We start from the raw sequence: 19238 nt of genomic DNA on the forward strand, positions 1-19238 counted from the left end.
GATTTTCTGCAGCAACAACTAGCAACTAACAGCAGCTGCAGCACTCCAAAAATAGCAGCAGCACTCCAAAAACACCTAGCAACTTACAACAACAACAAAAAAAAAAAACAACGCCCAATTAGTACACATTAATGTGTGTTTTTGAAAATATGTGATTTATTTCATTTACTTGAACAGCCATGTTAAATCAATAATGATAGTTAGGTTTTGAGATATGTTAAGCTTGTGTCTCAGAACGCGAGTGCTTTTCCTCTAGTAGGAAAACACTAGAAATCTTTATTTTCCTTTAAATTATCCTTTAGATTGACCTTCTATGAAGCAAGAAGAGGATCAAAATAAATATTGCTTCAGAACCAAGTCTTGTGAAAAATAGAGCCAAGTCATACCAAAGATGGGCCAATGTTGTAGTTGATAGGACAACAAAACTCAATTCGTTAATCACAGAAAACTTGAGGGAAATTTGCATATTAGAATTGTCAACTACTTATATGTGGCAAATGAAAATCTTCTACCATTCTAGTTTAGGGTTCTGCCTTAATTCATTAAAAATATGGAATCGATAGATGAGAAGAAATAAAGAAAAAAGATACAATGTGGATGATACCTTGATAGCTATAATTTGCTCTGGCATCGGAGCAACTGGTTTAGGTGCTTGCTCTTCCTTTGGAACCTCTGGGGTACTTGGAGCCTCACTAGGTACAAATGTTTTTGCAGATTCCTTTTTAGCTTGTTCTTCAGCTTCTTCTGATGAAAATAGATTTTTTTGCCTCAATTTGCTCCTACATAGGAAAAAATAAAACATAATTTCAAGTTTAGGCCTAACGTGAACCCAACCCGTATTGTAATAACCCGACCCTCGCACATGTTCTTGGTATATTTTGAGTCCCTTATTCTGTGCATTTAAATCCTTAATGAAAATATTCCACGAGAAATTAAGTTTAAGCACATGTATCTTATGAATTGAACCTATATCTGTTTGGTAAGGAAAGTATCTGTCACAATTAGAATGTTTAAATCAAAAATTGAGGGCCTTAGAGGCTTGGTAATCCGAAACTGATTTTATATTTGGAATCATCATAATTTTTAAGTAATAATAAGCATGTTCGTAGGAATTTGATTTGGGATGATTAAACTGGTTGATTTTTGTTTTATTCGCCTTATATATATATATATATATATAGTTATGCTCCAACATTGACTTAGAAGCCTCAATTGTAAAGTAGTTCCTGAGAGAAAAGATTAGGGGAGAGAAGGGTTGAAAGGTAGAGGGAGAAGATCATCAAGAAGGTTGGGAATTTGAGAACTTAAGCTTAAGGTATGTAGATGTTTATTTTAATTAACTCCTACAACTCTTCTTTTCCTAATTGGTGTGAGATATCCTCATAATCATGTCACTTAAGGGTTGGAATTGTGGTTCTATGTGTGTGTAAGAAGTGAATTGGCAAGATAACCTTACTTTTGAATGTTTTGACTTGATTTGAAGTATCTATGAGAAACTACACTCTATTCCGTCAATTGACTTGCTTGAATTCAATTATGTGGCATGGCTTTGTGCATATGTGTCTATATGTGTGAGTAAAGTTAGAAATCTCATGAGATTGAGTGTGTTTATGAACTTAAGATTAATGATCTAACTTATACTCAATTGATGTATGCGTTGTGATTCTTATTCACATGAGTTTGGGACCATATACTAGCAACTTATGGACAGGTTTTAGAGTTCTAGAAATACCTACAAAAAATAGAACCTTACTGAATTTTGGATTGTGCAGATTGAGCAAATCGCCGCATGTGCGGAGGTCATGGCCGCACGTGTGGGAACCCCAGCCGCACGTGCGGGAGTCATGGCCGCACGTGCGGGAAATGAGGAATTTTGAGGTTTTGGCTACTGTCTAAAAGGCACGTGCGGGGCATGACTGCCGCACGTGCGGGAACCTTTACCGCACGTCCGGGGGTCACAACCGTACGTGCGACCCATGCTGAAAAATACGGGTTGCTCCGTTTTACGTGCTTGACCCTCTAATATTGCTAAAATCTGTATTTGATGTTTTTAAGATATTTGTAAATTCAGGCGAAGTGAAATAAGTCAGAAAATGAATTAAGAAGGAAAAAGAATTAATGTATAAGTTGTGCCTGTGTGTAGGTCATAACCCGGGAGGAGCAAGCACTTCACTGCAGCACTGTGAGTAATAGTACAGTAGACGTACATTTTACTTACCGTTAATAATTAATGTTATTAACGTTCTGTGCTTCGTAAGTGGTTATGTTAACATTTATATAAAATTGTCGAGAACGACCTATACTATGGATGTTGTACTCTGACTGAATTAACGAATACGATGAAACGGTGACATGAACGATTAAACAAATGTGTATACCTCTGTATGATTCTGATTAACAGTTAATATGAACATTCTATTCTCTGTAAGTAAATTACGTCGTTTTTAATGAATAAAAGGGGACTTATGTTCGTTCTTGAATAACGGTTTCAGTGTAAATATGAGAGCATACCGTTTTGCCACTAATGGGCCTGAGGCCGTTCAGTTATAAGTCATCGGGTATGGATATCTCCGAAGAATCAAAATAATTGGAAAAGCTATATGTATTCGTATGAATCCGAAATAATTCTGTTGTGTTACATATGAACCCGAGGTCGTTCAGAACCCACGATATGAATGCAAAGGTTTAACATTGTTATGTGCTCTCTGTAATAGTTACTATTCTTATTTTGTTTCTGTTTATCCGTTCCGGTTATGTTATGTTATGACATGATATGAATTGTCCGGTCTTTAAGACCTAATGATTTCTGGTATGGAACAAAGTGCTGTACGGAACTAAGTGCTGTAATGCGAGTCACCTCTAGAATCCGTGCGAGACACCTCTTGAATCTATACATACATGAACTGGGCTTAAAGCCAATCTGGGCCTATGGCCATTCTGTATGATCTGCTAGGCCTGAGGCCAATCTGTATTTTCTAGTATGAAACAAAGTGCTGTGCGGAACTAAGTTACCTCTAGAATCCGTACGAGTCACCTCTTGAATCCGTACAATGAACAAGGTTGAGGCCGTTCTGCATTCTGAGCTTAATGCCACTCTGTTCAAGGGCTTGAAGCCATTCAGTTTAAGGACTGGGCCTATGGCCGTTCTGAAAACAATTACAGGATAAGTTTAACTATAAGTTCTCTGCCTTTACATATCTTGTGTTTCAAGTTAATCATTGGATTATTTACGTACTATTATTCACTGAGCTTCGTTCACTTTGTGTTATGTCTGTTCTATAGGTAAGCAATTTGGAGGTCAGACTAAACCCCTGATGCTCGCTTTTCTTTTGCCAACCTTAGTGTGTCCAGGCACCCTGATAAAGCCCTTGCATTTTTGTGAAGTTTTGTTAAGATGTTGGCTGTACTTTAATTCTCTGTCTAAGGTTTAATGTATATAGCTTCCCTAACTTCAATGTTTTGTTACGCCCAACTATAGGGCTGGGTCTGTATGTGTGTATGTATATCACCGATGCTCAGGTGCATGTTTCTGTATATTATTTATCTGTTATGATGTTTGTGATCCTGGCATAATAGTAGTAGCTGAATGTTGATTGTTTTATGTTATTTTATGGTATTTAACGCTTCAATTCAGGCCCCGTATGTTATGTATATCAGGTTAAATGTCCGTTTCTGAATAGGTCATGCCCAAACTTTTAGGGGCAAGTTTAGGGTGTGACACGTATCCACACCCCACTTGGAGTATGATGGAAGAAAATGTGTTGTTATATTAATGTCGGAGGTTGGTAATGTTGATCGCATAAAGGAAAGTGGTTGTGGGGGTTGGCTATTATTAGAATATCACAAATTAGATTTAAGTGTTTATAGATATTAGTAGGGACATTGTGATAGTGAAAGTGACCATAGCACCTTGATTCAAGCCTAGATTAAAGGGATGTCACCGTTGTATTCAAGTTGGACTTCTCCTGTCACGACCCCATTCCGCCCCTAGTAGGATGGTGCCGTGATGGCCAGTAATCTGAGTTTACCAAAGGCCAACTTACAAGGATTCACACACAATCAGAGTATACATATGGGGCCTACATATGCGGAAGCAATAAGTTTTAATCTAATTAGTCCATAAGAGCTGTGCATAGATTAAATGAAATGACATACAACTTATCAAGGTCTTACAACTTGAATACAATTTAAAATAGAGTAAAAAATACATCTTGATCAAAAGGTTTCTTAAGCCGACATAAACAAAATACATGAATTACAAAGCCAAGAAGCATGATCTTCAAGATGCTACAAAAATGCGAATCCAAAACAAGTTGCAATTAATCATCTAGGCGTCGCCGCCTTCGTGCTCATCACCTACATATATATAGAGAGGTTGAGCTTGGATACTCAGTGAATGATATAAGTAATACAGGTTTTGCATGAATGATATCCGAGATTTTTTTCCAAAACAATACATATCATAACTTTACAAATCAAAGGGATGAATCAAGTTCATCTATCAAATCTTTCAAAGTTTCTCGGATGTTAATAACATCTACATAATACCAAAGGTGCAGTTGCAAAACAAACCCACGCGGAAAACTGTCAGTAGCAAAACAAAGGTGCAATTGCATTATAGTCCCATGGCACTAAGGACCTCCAAAACAAAGGTGCAGTTGCATTACAGTCCCCTGGTACTAAGGACTTCCAAAACAAAGGTGCAGTTGCATTATAGTCCCCTGGCACTAAGGACTTTCCCAGAATGTCATCAAAAAAAATATGATACGTGATACAAAACTAGGGACAATCATTCATGCTTGATCAAATACTTTTCCAAAACAAAGCAAAGCAAAGCTTTTATCAAAACATTATAACATAGCTTTATTAAAAATACCACTCACATAGTTCTTCGGGTGTAGGAATTACAAGCAAGGGCCCAAGTCCTACAAACACATAATAAAGGCTACTGAATGCACTTCAAGAAGACACGAAGAGATGCTTAAAGATGGATATGAAATGCATTCTCAAAACAAGCTTTACATGACAAGAAAGGATCCCGGCATTTCTTTCAAAACTAGGTCAAGTCAAAGGAGAACATGCTAGGAAGTTAAAACACTGCCTATTCATCTCGGGAAAACATGCTGGGTACTAACCAGGTCTAGGCTGAGGTCACACACCTCTTGGCCGAGGTGTGTTCCCGATGACCACATTCAAAGAAATGAAGTCTGGGAAAATCTGGGTTTCCCTCTTGAAGAACATGAAGAACAAGAACATGAAATGCTAAAATCATAACTTCTTCATTCGAAATCTGAGTTTTCATGAGATGAGTTTGAAAACGTGGACCTGGGTACCCATACTCGAAGATTTCATGGAAACAAACACAAAATCATGGAACTTGTTACAAACTTTAGGATCAAAACATGGTTTTATCTCAAGAACAGAAGAACATCACTTTCTCTTTCTAAAACAACTTTAAATCAATGCATGGCTCATGAATCATGCTAGATCATGCAATGCAATCGGATCAATATAAAGAATAACAAGAGTAAATCAAGATTCTAACCTCAAAACACGGATTAAACGACTCAAACTCTAAAGATCAAGCTTGGGATCTAGCTCTCTCTCACTCCAACTTCCTCTCCTCTTCCTAGAGCTTCTCTCTCTACTATGCAAAGGATATGACACAAAATGATATGTTTCTAACTCTGCCGGCTGACTTAACCCTCTGCTAGGACACGTGGCAACGGCTAATTGGTTCCCTTCAAAAGGTGATAGATTGATAAGACAAGAGCATGACAAAGTGTAAGCAACAAGTAAGGTGACAAGGCACTTTGGCGGGTACTGATCTCGGCTAGGACAAAGCTTCAGCAAGTAAGGTCTCAATGATCTCGGCTAGGAAGGACAACACTTGGCCTAGCTGTGCCACACCTTGGCTTAGATGTGCCACACCTCGGTCTAGGTCGTACCAGTCCAGGGACAAGATCACTTTGGTATAACATCTCGGCCTTGGTGATGAACACCTCAGCCTAGATAATGACATCTCGGCCAACATGTCAGGGTGAGGGTGGAGGTCAACCAAAGTGGTTCCAAGATGGTCCTAGGTGTAAGAAGTTCAAAGATGTAACCTAGGCTTAAAATGACCTCGGCTAAACTCACACCAAGCAAGGAACAAGGCATGCAAGCAACATTTATGCGAAATAAATCAAGGTTTGTAAATGCAACTTAACAAGAGAAGATCATGTAAATACATGCAAGCATGACTAGAGTAAAGTGAGGGTTGTTACACCCTACTCTCCTTAAAGAAGTTTGGTCCCTGTAACAACCCTCGTCACTGTTACCGATTAACCACTAATTACTACTAAACTGAGACTGATTATGATTGGTAACTGAATTGATTGAAGTACTGAACTGACTGACTGAAATCTAGAACTGAATTGATTAAGTATATCTGTTTAATTGTATGTCTATCTGTTGACTGTTTGATTATCTGTTCATGCCTTTGTGTTTAAATTGTGAATTGAAGGCCTTATCGGCGGCCGAATCTGAAATTGATTGATGATTTGTGATCCTTAGAATTAATGTGATTTTATGGCATATTCAGTTAAAATGTGATTTGGTATGATTAAATTGGATTAAAATGAGTTAAATTACAAGAGTTGGACTTAATTGCCATTTTGCCACCTAGTGGACTTCCATGAGCCTCTTAGTTGATCTCTAATGCTAACAATACAACACTTGATTAAATTGGATTAAAATGAGTTAAATTACAAGCGTTGGACTTAATTGCCATTTTGCCACCTAGTGGACTTCCATGAGCCTCTTAGTTGATCTCTAATGCTAACAATACAACACTTCATCAGCCCATTCTTTCTTAGACTTGCCGACCAAGAGGGAGAGAGGGAGAGAAGTGAGTGTTCTTGAGAGTTGGCTTAGAGAACTTGAAGAATTGAAGGACAATTGTCTAATTAAGCTTCTAGTCTTGTGATTGAAGACTTAGGTAAGGAAATTCAACCTCTCATTGTTGTGTTTAAGTTGATTCTTGCATGGTTCATGTCTAATTGAGGAGCCAAGTCATGTCTTAGTCTAATAATGTTGAATTGGAGCTCATTCCATGCATGCATGTTTGAATTGTTGAGTTGTGAGTTGATTTCATGGTAAAATGTTATATGCATGTTCATATTGTGTTTAAGTCCATGATTTCATCTTGTCCTTGGAAGAATTGGCTCATTAGAGCTTGAAATTAAAGCTTTAAAATGGTTTAAATTCATGCATGTTATGTTTGAATTATATTCTTGAAAATTGGTTTGAAATTGAGTTGTTTAAAACACCCTTGGGCTTTGATTTTACAATTGAGCCTTGGAATCATGTTAAACTATGAGTTTTGGGATGTTTTCTGGAAAATTGGCCCAAGAGGATCGAAATTTATGTTTTAAAAGTTGAATTTGAGCTTGAGGTTCAAATCTGGAAATTCCAGATTTTGAACTCACGCTCGAGCGGGGTGACTGGCGCTCGAGCATGAAATTTGTGCTCCCAGTACTTTGCACTGTTTTGAAGTCCGCTCGAGCGGAATAATTGACGCTCGCGCGGGACATTGTGTCTCATGCTCGAGCGGGTGTCGAGTGCCCAATCGAGCATGATTTTCACTTATCCAGCACTTTTGACTGTTTTGTAGAACGCTCGAGTGGGTAAGTCTACGCTCGAGCGGAAACCTTTGTCCGCATGTCCGCTCGAGCGGAGTAATCTACGCTCGAGCGTGACCCCTGTTTTCTAAAAATTCTGAAAATGTTTTCTGAATGCGTCTTTGCATCCTCATCCCATCCTAGGCATTCTTAGGCCTAGTTTAAGGCACCTTAATGAGGATATAGATGTAGAACACACCGAGGCAAATTAGGGATTAAGTTATTATCTTTCCCAACTGTGTAGCTTAGCGTGTGTTCAATCTGTAACTGTGTAGGGTTGGTGACTGGGGACGCGCTCTAGCTTTACTGTAGCCCAGAACTCTGTGAGTAACAACTGTGTAAAGATATGTTCAAAATGATTATCTTCTGAACAATTGAACTGTACTGCTTTCTGAACTGATACTGTTAATTGAATGAATGTATGTCCTATATTCTGAACTGTATTATGGCATCCTTAGCAACTACTGTTTACTGTTACTGTTATAGAGATCTCTGTCGGTTCCCTTGTTGGAACCACTACTGTTACTGATTGATGGCAATCATTTACTGTTCGGTCTTTTAAGACCTACTGTTTATTGTACTGTTATGCTAATGGATGTACCCTATATGACTGAATGACTGATATACTGAATTAACGAACTGTTTTCATTACTGTAAGGACATTCATTCTTAACCTCTTTACACATTACGTTATTCACTAGGCTTTAGCTCATTGCTCATATATATATGTAGGTGTACAGGCACCAGACCGTGGTTAGAAGCGTCGGGGTAAGCTCCAATTTTGTCAAGCCAACCACTATGCCTCACTGTGAGGTTCCGAGCCCGTCAAGTTATGGCTTAGGGGTGTTTTAATCTTCCCGTCTGTCTCTGTATTTGTTTTGTATAACTGTATAGACTGTTACCGTACTGTTTAATAGGGATTAGGTCCCTGAACTGAATGATTGTATATATGTACATACTGTTCTGTACTGCTCATGTATATGTGTACGAGAAGTCTTTTTGGCATACAGACTGTCACAGCTCATTGGACATTGTTTATTTACTGTTTTGGCTTCCGCTATGCCCCTGTACTCTGTTTTACTGTATTACTGTTAAGTAGGCCTTCGGTAATCTTGGATTACTGGCCGGTTACGGTGCTAAACCCATAGGGGCGGGCTTGGGTCGTGACAGTCCCCAAACTTAAGTTACCTTGCCCCAAAAACAACTCCGGATGTCGGGTTTTCATTTCTTCTTCCATTTCCCATGTGGTATCCTTACCATAATGCTCATTCCATTCAACCTATACCATCGGTATCGACTTGTTCCTCAACTATTTCACTTGCCTGTCAAGAATTCGTATCGGCTTCTCCTCATAACCTAAATCTTCATTAACCCCAATCCTGAAATGGTCAATCACATGCAGGGGATCCCGAATATATTTCCTCAACATCAAGATATGGAACACATTGTGAACTTGACTTAGTTCGGGTGGCAAAGCAAGTCTATAGGCAGCTGGGTTAACCCTCTTAAGAATTTCAAATGGCCCGATGTAACGAGGTGCTAACTTACCTTTCTTCCCAAATCTTGAAACTCCTTTCATCGGCGAAACCTTCAGGAATACATGATCCCCAACTTCAAATTCTAACTCTCTTCTTCTCTGATCGGCATAGCTCTTCTGTCGACTTTGAGCAGTTCTGATCCTTTGTCGAATGAGCTTAATTTTATCGGTTGTAACTTGAACTAGCTCGGGACCAATCAAAGCTGTATCTCCTACTTCAGTCCAACATATTGGCGATCTGCACTTCCTCCCATACAAAGCTTCATACGGCGCCATGCCAATGCTAGCTTGATAACTGTTGTTGTAAGCGAATTCTACTAATGGTAGATGCACTTCCCAACTTCCCTTAAAATCCAACACACATAATCTGAGCATATCTTCGAGTGTCTGAATTGTTATTTCTGTTTGTCCATCGGTCTGGGGGTGGAAAGTTGTGCTAAACTTCAACTCGGTTCCCAAGGCCCTTTGTAAACTCTGCCAAAATCTAGAACAAACTTCAGATCTCGATCTGATACAATGGACATCGGCACTCCATGAAGTCTAACGATCTCATTCATATACAGTACAGTAAGTCGGTCAGCATTGAAAGTAGTCTGAACAGGCAAGAAGTGTGCTGACTTAGTTAATCTGTCAATGATAACCCAAATCGAGTCCATACCTTTTTGTGTCTTCGGCAAACTAACCACAAAATTCATGGAGATATATTCCCATTTCCATTCAAGAACTGACAAAGGTTGAAGAAGTCCTGCTGCTCTCTGATGTTCTGCTTTCACTTGCTGGCAATACAGACACTGAGATACAAACTCTGCTACCTCTCTCTTCATGTTTAGCCACCAAAAGGTTTGCTTCATGTCTTGGTACATCTTGGTGCTCCCTGGATGCACGGCAAACTTGGAACCATGGGCTTCCTGCAAAATCTTCTTTTTCAACTCTGGGACGTCGGCTACGCACAATCTTCCTTCAAACTTGAGTTCCTGATTTTCAACAGTATACCCTGACCTCGGCTTAGTGACAATCTCATCAATCACCTTCCTGAAGAATCTGTCTTCCATATGTCTGGCCTTCACTTCCTCAATGATAGTCGGCTCCACTGAAATCATTGACAAATAAGCTGAACTCCTAACTAACTTCTTGCTCAACGCATCGTCCACTGAGTTTACTTTACCTGGATGATACTGAATCTGTATGTCGTAATCTTTCAATAATTCAAGCCATCTTCTCTGCCTCATATTTAATTCCTTCTGGGTGAACAAGTACTTCAAACTCTTGTGGTCTGTGAAAACTTGGCAAGAGGCTCCATATAAGTAATGACGTCAAATCTTCAAAGCAAACACTACGGCTGCTAGTTCTAAATCATGGGTAGGATAATTCTTTTCACGAAGTTTCAATTGACGCGATGCATATGCTATAACTTTACCCCCTTGCATTAACACACATCCCAAACTCTTATAAGAAGCATCACTATAAATCTGGAATTCCTCATTACTTGTCGGCAGTACAAGAACTGGTGCTGTGACTAACCTTGTCTTTAGCTCCTGGAAGGCTGATTCCCTATCCTTGGTCCATTCATACGCCACTCCTTTCTAAGTTAGTTGTGTCAAAGGTATTGCAATCTTTGAAAAGTCCTTCACAAACTTTCTGTAATAACCGGCCAAACCTAGAAAACTACAAACCTCGGACACATTGGTCGGTGTCGGCCAATTCACGACGGCTTCGATCTTACTAGGATCAATTGAAACACCTTCTTCATTAATCACGTGTCCTAAAAATGAAATGCTGAAAAGCCAAAACTCACACTTGCTAAGCTTGGCATACAATTTCCTGTCCCTCAAAATCTGTAAGGCAAGTCTTAGATGCTTCTCATGCTTAACTTCACTCTTGGAATAGATCAATATATCGTCGATGAAGACAACCACAAACTCGTCCAGGTAAGGTTTAAAGACTCTGTTCATCAAGTCCATGAATGCTGCAGGAGCATTAGTCACTCCAAAAGGCATAACCAAAAATTCGTAGTGACCATACCTTGTCCGAAAAGCAGTCTTCTTAATATCCTCGGCTTTAACCTTGAGCTGGTGGTAGCCCGACCTGAGATCGATCTTAGAAAAGACTCGTGCCCCCTGTAGTTGATCAAGTAAATCATCGATCCTCGGCAATGGGTACTTGTTCTTAATGGTTACCTTGTTCAGTTCTCAGTAGTCAATACAAAGGTGAAGTGTACCATCCTTTTTTTTAACAAATAGAACTGGGGCTCCCTAGGGTGAAGTGCTCGGCCTAACAAAAACCTTGTCTAACAACTCTTGTAATTGCACCTTCAACTCCCTAAGTTCGGCTGGGGCCATTCTATACGGTGTTTTAGAGATAGGCTGGGTTCTCGACATAACGTCAACAGTAAATTCTATTTCCCTATCGACCAAGTGACCAGGCAAATCATTTGGAAAGACGTCGGGGAACTCTCTAACAATCGGGATGTTGGCTAACTCAACGCTTCCATTCGAATCACTTAGTATACTACACCGATAACCTTGACACCCCTTTTTGATCAACTTATAAGCTCTCATGGATGAGATCAAGTAAGGTGGAGATACTACCCCTTTTCCCTGAAATGTAACCTCGATTTGGTTTGAGGGTTTCAACGTGACACTTTTGGAAACACAATTTATGGATGCATGATTCGTTACTAACCAATCTATCCCCAATATAACATCAAAATGAGTCAGGCTTAACAACATCAAATCAACCAACAATTCTACGTCCTCTATCACAACATCACATGCCCTATAAATGGATGCAACAATCATAGTTCTCCCAGATGGAGCAGATACAGATAACACATAACCAAGAGGTTCTAGTTTCCTATTCAACTTCTCGGCAAACTTAGTAGATACAAATGAATGCGTAGAACCCAAATCAATCAATATGTATGCATCTTGAGAACAAATTGGGAGGGTACCTGACACTACTGTCTCGGCGCTTTGGGTGTCTCCTGGCACTAGAGCAAACCTCTGCCCTGCCTCATCTGTCCTTTCCCGATATTGCCTTTCTACGCCGGACCCGAGGTGTTCCCATTCTTCTTACCTTTAACAGCCTTTGCCTTCGGGCAGTCTTTCACTTGGTGACCCATCTCGCCACATTCGAAGCAAGCCCCTGATACCTAACGACAGATCCCGAAATGTGGCTTCCCACAACTTGAACACATCGGCTTAGTATCACCCTCTTGATTCGAGTTGTTGGAGCTACCCACATTCGTCTTCTTCTTGGCGTTAAACGGAACTCGGCGATTATCATAATTCTGCCTTTTCTTCTGGCTCTCTCTGGAACTTTGATATCGGTTCAAGTTAGCTTCTGCCAGGATGGCCTTGTCTAACACTTCGGCGTAAGTCGGCATGTTGAGCATATTCACTTGATCCTGTATCGGTCCACGCAATCCACTTTCAAACTTCCTAGCCTTTCGGTATTTGTCGTCAACCATGTGAGGCGCATATCTCGCCAACTCAGTAAAAGTACGATCGTATTCTGCCACCGTCTTGTTTCCTTGTGTCAGAGTCTGAAACTCTGTGGTCTTGCGATCTCGGACACTAAGGGGAAAATGCTTGTTGTAAAACAACTCCAAAAATCTGGCCCAAGTCAAACCCGGATTACCTTCTCGGACCATCACCCACCATCTTCGTGCGTCGTCATCTAACGTGAATGCTGCCAATGACACCTTCTGAGCATCGATACTGGGAAAAATCTCAAACAACTTCTCCATTTTCAAGACCCACGCTTCGACTTTCGTCAGCTCTATATCCCCTTGGAATCTTGGCGGGTTCATCTTCTTGAACTCTTTGATCAAAGTTATCGTGTCATCCCCATATAAGGCTGGCGGTTGAGGCACTTGTGGCACTGGAGGAGGTGGAGCTGCATGTTGGTTGTTTGTCTGCTCGGCCTGAGTAGAAGTAGTGCCCGTGTCCTGTGGCCTAGGTTGTCGCAACTCACGGACCAAACCTTCGACCAACCTTTCTAATCTGTCCAATCTGTCCTCTGAATGATCTCGGCCAACTGGAGGTCTACCCCTTCTCATGATGCTAAGAGTATGTAAAATATGACTTTAAAACTAAATGAGCAAATAGACATGTATGCAAGTAACAAATAATCATGCCGAGATGATGCACATCTTGTCAAGTAGCAAGCAATATGATGTAATCTTAATATCATTCTAAGGGAAATCCTATGCTCTTTAGGACTCAAAGTGTGTGAATAACGTACTATGAGAAACTCGTGCTTTGATACCAATCTGTCACGACCCCATTCTGCCCCTAGTAGGATGGTGCCGTGATGGCCAGTAATCCGAGATTACCAAAGGCCAACTTACAAGGATTCACACACAATCAAAGTATACATATGGGGCCTACATATGCGGAAGCAATAAGTTTAAATCTAATTAGTCCATAAGAGCTGTGCATAGATTAAATGAAATGACATACAACTTATCAAGGTCTTACAACTTGAATACAATTTAAAATAGAGTACAAAATATATCTTGATCAAAAGGTTTCTCAAGCCGACATAAACAAACTACATGAATTACAAAGCCAAGAAGCATGATCTTCAAGATGCTACAAAAATGCGAATCCAAAACAAGTTGCAATTAATCATCTAGGCGTCGCCGCCTTCCTGCTCATCACCTACATGTATACAGAGAGGGTGAGCTTGGATACTCAGTGAATGATATAAGTAATAAAGGTTTTGCATGAATGATATCCGAGATCTTTTTCCAAAATAATACATATCATAACTTTACAAATCAAAGGGATGAATCAAGTTCATCTATCAAATCTTTCAAAGCTTCTTGGATGTTAATAACATCTACATAATACCAAAGGATGACATTTTGGACAAACAAAACCCACGCGAAAAACCGTCAGTGGCAAAACAAAGGTGCAGTTGCATTATAGTCCCCTGGCACTAAGGACTTTCCCAGAATGTCATCAAAAAAAATATGATACGTGATACAAAACTAGGGACAATCATTCATGCTTGATCAAATACTTTTCCAAAACAAAGCAAAGCAAAGCTTTTATCAAAACATTATAACACAGCTTTATTAAAAATACCACTCACATAGTTCTTCAAGTGTAGGAATTACAAGCAAGGGCCCAAGTCCTACAAACACATAATAAAGTCTACTGAATGCACTTCAAGAAGACACGAAGAGATGCTTAAAGATGGATATGAAATGTATTCTCAAAACAAGCTTTACATGACAGGAAAGGATCTCGGCATTTCTTTCAAAACTAGGTCAAGTCAAAGCAGAACACGCTGGGAAGTTAAAACACTGCCTATTCATCTCGGGAAAACATGTTGGGTACTAACCAGGTCTAGGCCGAGGTCCCACACCTCTTGGCCGAGGTGTGTTCCCGACGACCACATTCAAAGAAATGAAGTCTGGGAAAATCTGGGTTTCCCTCTTGAAGAACATGAAGAACAAGAACATGAAATGCTAAAATCATAACTTCTTCATTCGAAATCTGAGTTTTCATGAGATGAGTTTGAAAACGTGGACCTGGGTACCCATACTTGAAGATTTCATGGAAACAAACACAAAATCATAGAACTTGTTACAAACTTTAGGATCAAAACATGGTTTTATCTCAAAAACATAAGAACATTGATTTCTCTTTCTAAAACAACTTTAAATCAATGCATGGCTCATGAATCATGCTAGATCATGCAATGCAATCGGATCAATATAAAGAATAACAAGAGTAAATCAAGATTCTAACCTCAAAACACGGATCAAACGACTTAAACTCTAAAGATCAAGCTTGTGATCTAACTCTCTCTCACTCCAACTTCCTTTCCTTTTCCTAGAGCTTCTCTCTCTACCATGCAAAGGATATGACATAAAATGATATGTTTCTAACTCTGCCAGCTGACTTAACCCTCTGCTGGGACACGTGGCAACGACTAATTGGTTCTCCTCAAAAGGTGATAGATTGATAAGACAAGAGCATGACAAAGTGTAAGCAACAAGTAAGGTGACAGGGCACTTTGGCGAGTACTGATCTCGGCTAGGACAAAGCTTTGGCAAGTAAGGTCTCAATGATCTCGGCTAGGAAGGACAACACTTGGCCTAGCTGTGCCACACCTTGGCCTAGATGTGCCACACCTCGGTCTAGGTCGTACTAGTCTAGGGACAAGATCACTTTGGTATAACATCTCGGCCTAGACAATACACATCTCGGCCTTGGTGATGAACACCTCGGCCTAGATAATGACATCTTGGCCAACATGTCAGGGTGAGGGTGGAGGTCAACTAAAGTGGTTCCAAGATGGTCCTAGGTGTAAGAAGTTCAAAGGTGTAACCTAGGCTTAAGATGACCTCGGCTAAACTCACACCAAGCAAAGAATAAGGCATGCAGGCAACACTTATGCGAAACAAATCAAGGTTTGTAAATGCAATTTAACAAGACAAGATCATGTAAATACATGCAAGCATGACTAGAGTAAAGTGAGGGTTGCTACATCTCCCTTAGCGCTCACAAACGTGGTTCACTTGTGAAAGGGTTTAGTTTATATATAGGCCTAGACCTAATTGGAGACAAGTTCAATCTATAAATCAAAAAACTTAGTATTTTCCTTTCAAGAAATTTTTATTATATAAAAATAGAGAAAGTGAAAGGTCAAAAGTTCTGAGCACTTGGTTCCCAACTCAAAACACATATCTTTTAATTTTGTTTTTACATAAATTTTTCTTCCTTACTATATACTCCATCAGAATAATAAATGGGGCATCACCTCCGCGAATGTGCATTCTTTCCTCAGCCATACATTCATTGACTGTGTGCTCACAACATTGCCATAGTCCATGAATGACATAATAGAGTGTCTGTGCTGGATTAGGCTATATAGAATACCATGGAGGAAGAAGAAATGATAAGGAAGACAGTATATGTTGATTCACCATTCATAGTTTCCCTTAGCACATCTACATTTCTATGGAAAAGTTCACTTCCTGCTAATTTGGTGACAGACCATCAGTACTTTGTCCCAAGCAGCTATGTGCTTCCTTACATAAAGTCTTGGGTACAAGGATGCCATAAAAAAGGAAGGCTAACAAGACCACCTCCAGTCATGTAACAATTTATATCTTGAACCCCAGGACAAAAAGTCATAAACATCTTAATATGCTTAGAAATTAGAATCCTTTGGGTAGAAATGTTTCAAAAAAAGAAAAAAAGAAAAAAAGAAAAAAAAAGATTGGAATTATTTCAGTAGAAGAATGCTAACACATTATACTGAAGATCAGTACTGCCACCCATTAAATTATGAGGCATATTAGTTAGATACCATTTATCCCTAAAATCTGCAGTAAGGGTGCTAATTAAACTATATGGCAGATTTCCAACCCTTGAATCCCACAATTCATTGTTAATCAAGATGACAATTTTGCATCAACTTGTCATTATCTACTAATACAAGGAGCCAAGAATGTTAACACTACTTTTGGATTTCTGAAAGGATTAAAGCACTCGTTGACGATGTGATGCAAGATTAGAACCACATCTGCAAAAGACACTATTTCACAGAACTTTATTTCTTGTTTTTAATTAAATCGTCAATTTTGTTTCATGTGACAAAGTATTGTGCATATTTTAATGAATACCTCCAACTTCAAAATATATTAGCTATTGTTCTTAAGCAATCCAGTCAAATATCTTAATCGCAACATGACCAAGCAACCTCCAAACACCAGTGCTATAGTCTTTCCCACATTCACAAACTAACTTCCTAAACCTTACACAATTCCATCTCACCCTCTCACCGTTCACTACCAACATATACATTCAAAGTTGAACAAAAACTAATAAATAAGAAAGTATTAAGTTGTTGAGAAAACAAATGAAAAGAAAAAAAAAAATTCAAAATTCATTGCATACTTGAACTTTTTTATTTTTATTTTTAGCAAATAAACAAAACCCAATTCAAATGATTTACATAGATATATATACATATAATACATATGTCCGCAGCAAAGAATCCAAAACCCAATTCAATTAATTTTCAAATTTGCTTAAGAAATAAATATATATAAATTCATTATGGTTTTTATCCTAGTAACAAATAGAAAACCCAATTCAATTCACTTCTGTATCTGATATAAACAAACAATATACCCATTGAAACTTATCTTTCTGATTGACAGCAAAGAATACAAAACATGGCTACCTCATTGGAACTCTTTTATTTTAGTTCCATTTCTTTCCAGGTTGAAGAAGTTTTATATTTAGAGCTTCCTAATATATTAAGTTGGTGTTCGCAAGGTTTTCTAGGTGATCTCCATATTGACATGCCAACTCCAACATATGATCTGGTCCATTCAAAACAATGCAAGAGAGAGAGGATGTAATTGGTTCATTCAAAACAGATGATCTCTATGTTTTCAAAGATTCCAAAAAAAAAAAAAGAAAAAAAAAAGAAAAAAAAGAAGAAGAAGAGAATATATATTGCTCTGTTTTTCTCAATTAAAATTGGTAGCTAGCTGCTTTCAATGTAATTGCTCTGTTTTTCGAATCTTAGGAACATGATTTGACCAAAGTATATATATCGACCATTATAGTTTTACCATAACAATTAACAACATTATCAGTCATTTAATTGAAAACATAACAAGTAGATTATCACAATTCCAAAACCCCACCTAAAACTCAACCCATTTCTACCAAAATCTATAACCCCCACCATCTCTCTCTTTTTCTCTCATTAACATGAGAGCTGAGAGATCACTGGGAACTACTACCTATAAGGCTGGTTGTTTGTGTATCCTAGTTTTGAAGATAATGCTTTGTCAATGAATTCTAGAATTGAGCTGGAAGAAATTGCAAAGTTTCTATACTGTTAGATGGAAGTGTGCTGTCCTCCTTTGACTAATGTACTGAAATTTTTGAACTCTCACAGGCGCATCTTCAGGTTCCTAAAGTGCTTCTCCAAGAGATCAAATCTCTTGATAGCTTAGATATAAAGCTGGTCTATAACTATGCTCTGGACATCTTCTCAAAGCAACATAAGCAAATGATGCGGAAATCAGCGAGTGCCCATATTTTCCAAAACTTGTTTTTGGTGTCTTACTAGTTCTGTTTTGTGCATTGCACTTCATCATATTTTAAAAGATAAAACAAAAAATTATGGCATGCAATATTTGTCACATTGTTTATGGATTCTCTTTAAAAGTAAATTTTTTTTGGAGAATAGTGACTCTTTCTGGGTTTCTTTCTAGTTTCATACACAGCAAAAAAAAAAAAAATTCAACATTTTGGGAGATCCGTCTTTGCCACTGCAGCAGAAGAGGAAGAGAAGAGGGAGAGAAAGAGAATAGTAGAAGAGAGAAACAAACAGAGAAGTAGCAGAGCGAGAGAGAGTCTGAGGAAATACTCACCGGATTTGTGTCCTTCGCTATTCACCACTGCGATTGCTGGACAGAGAGAGTCTGAAAGCTGCCGAAACCAGCGACACCGAAAAGTGGTTCAAAACCAGTGACACCTGTAGACGTCCCCGAACGCCCGGGAGGGTGAGTCCCGTTCTGTTCATTTGGGGTTACTACAGCTCGGACTCTCAAATTGTCACGGTTCTTAATCTTGAACCAAAGAGTCCAAATCCGGCAAATCGTTTTGAGAAACAGATTTTTTGAAAAGAAGTGCCAAACATGGACTGCTTTTGCCAGATACAGAGTCGCCACCTAAATATTTTTTATGGGGGAATTTAGGAAACCCTGACTCGGTGCCGAAGGCCACATGTCCGTCATCACCAGAGTTGCCTCGGCTCGGGAGCTAGGGTACGATTGGGGAAGGTCAGCTATGAGCACCCCCTCTCGTCCGATCCGAATATCGGCCTCTACTAACCATGATATCCGTTTTTGAAAACGTTATGTGTTCTTATTCCATTTATTAGCCTAGAATTACTATGTTATGTGCACAGCAAACAAGTATAGACTAGATTGCCTAATTTGGAAAGAAACATTGCAGATCCGTTTATTTCGGAAAATGTTTTGGAATTTGCTACTC

At 39.0% G+C, this 19238-nt stretch overlaps 1 long non-coding RNA gene across 1 annotated transcript; it reads right to left on the reverse strand.

Moving 5' to 3' along the window:
* Positions 1-275: 275 nt before the first annotated feature.
* LOC114270137 (uncharacterized) lies at positions 276-18822 on the reverse strand. The gene is made up of 2 exons (XR_014350977.1): positions 18614-18822; positions 276-779 (listed from the first exon to the last, which is right to left on the reverse strand). It is a non-coding gene; the product is annotated as an uncharacterized LOC114270137 (long non-coding RNA).
* Positions 18823-19238: the final 416 nt, after the last annotated feature.

This window comes from Camellia sinensis, chromosome 14, assembly GCF_055761805.1.
Source record: "Camellia sinensis isolate YWXY chromosome 14, ASM5576180v1, whole genome shotgun sequence".
Classification (NCBI taxonomy): Eukaryota; Viridiplantae; Streptophyta; class Magnoliopsida; order Ericales; family Theaceae; genus Camellia; species Camellia sinensis.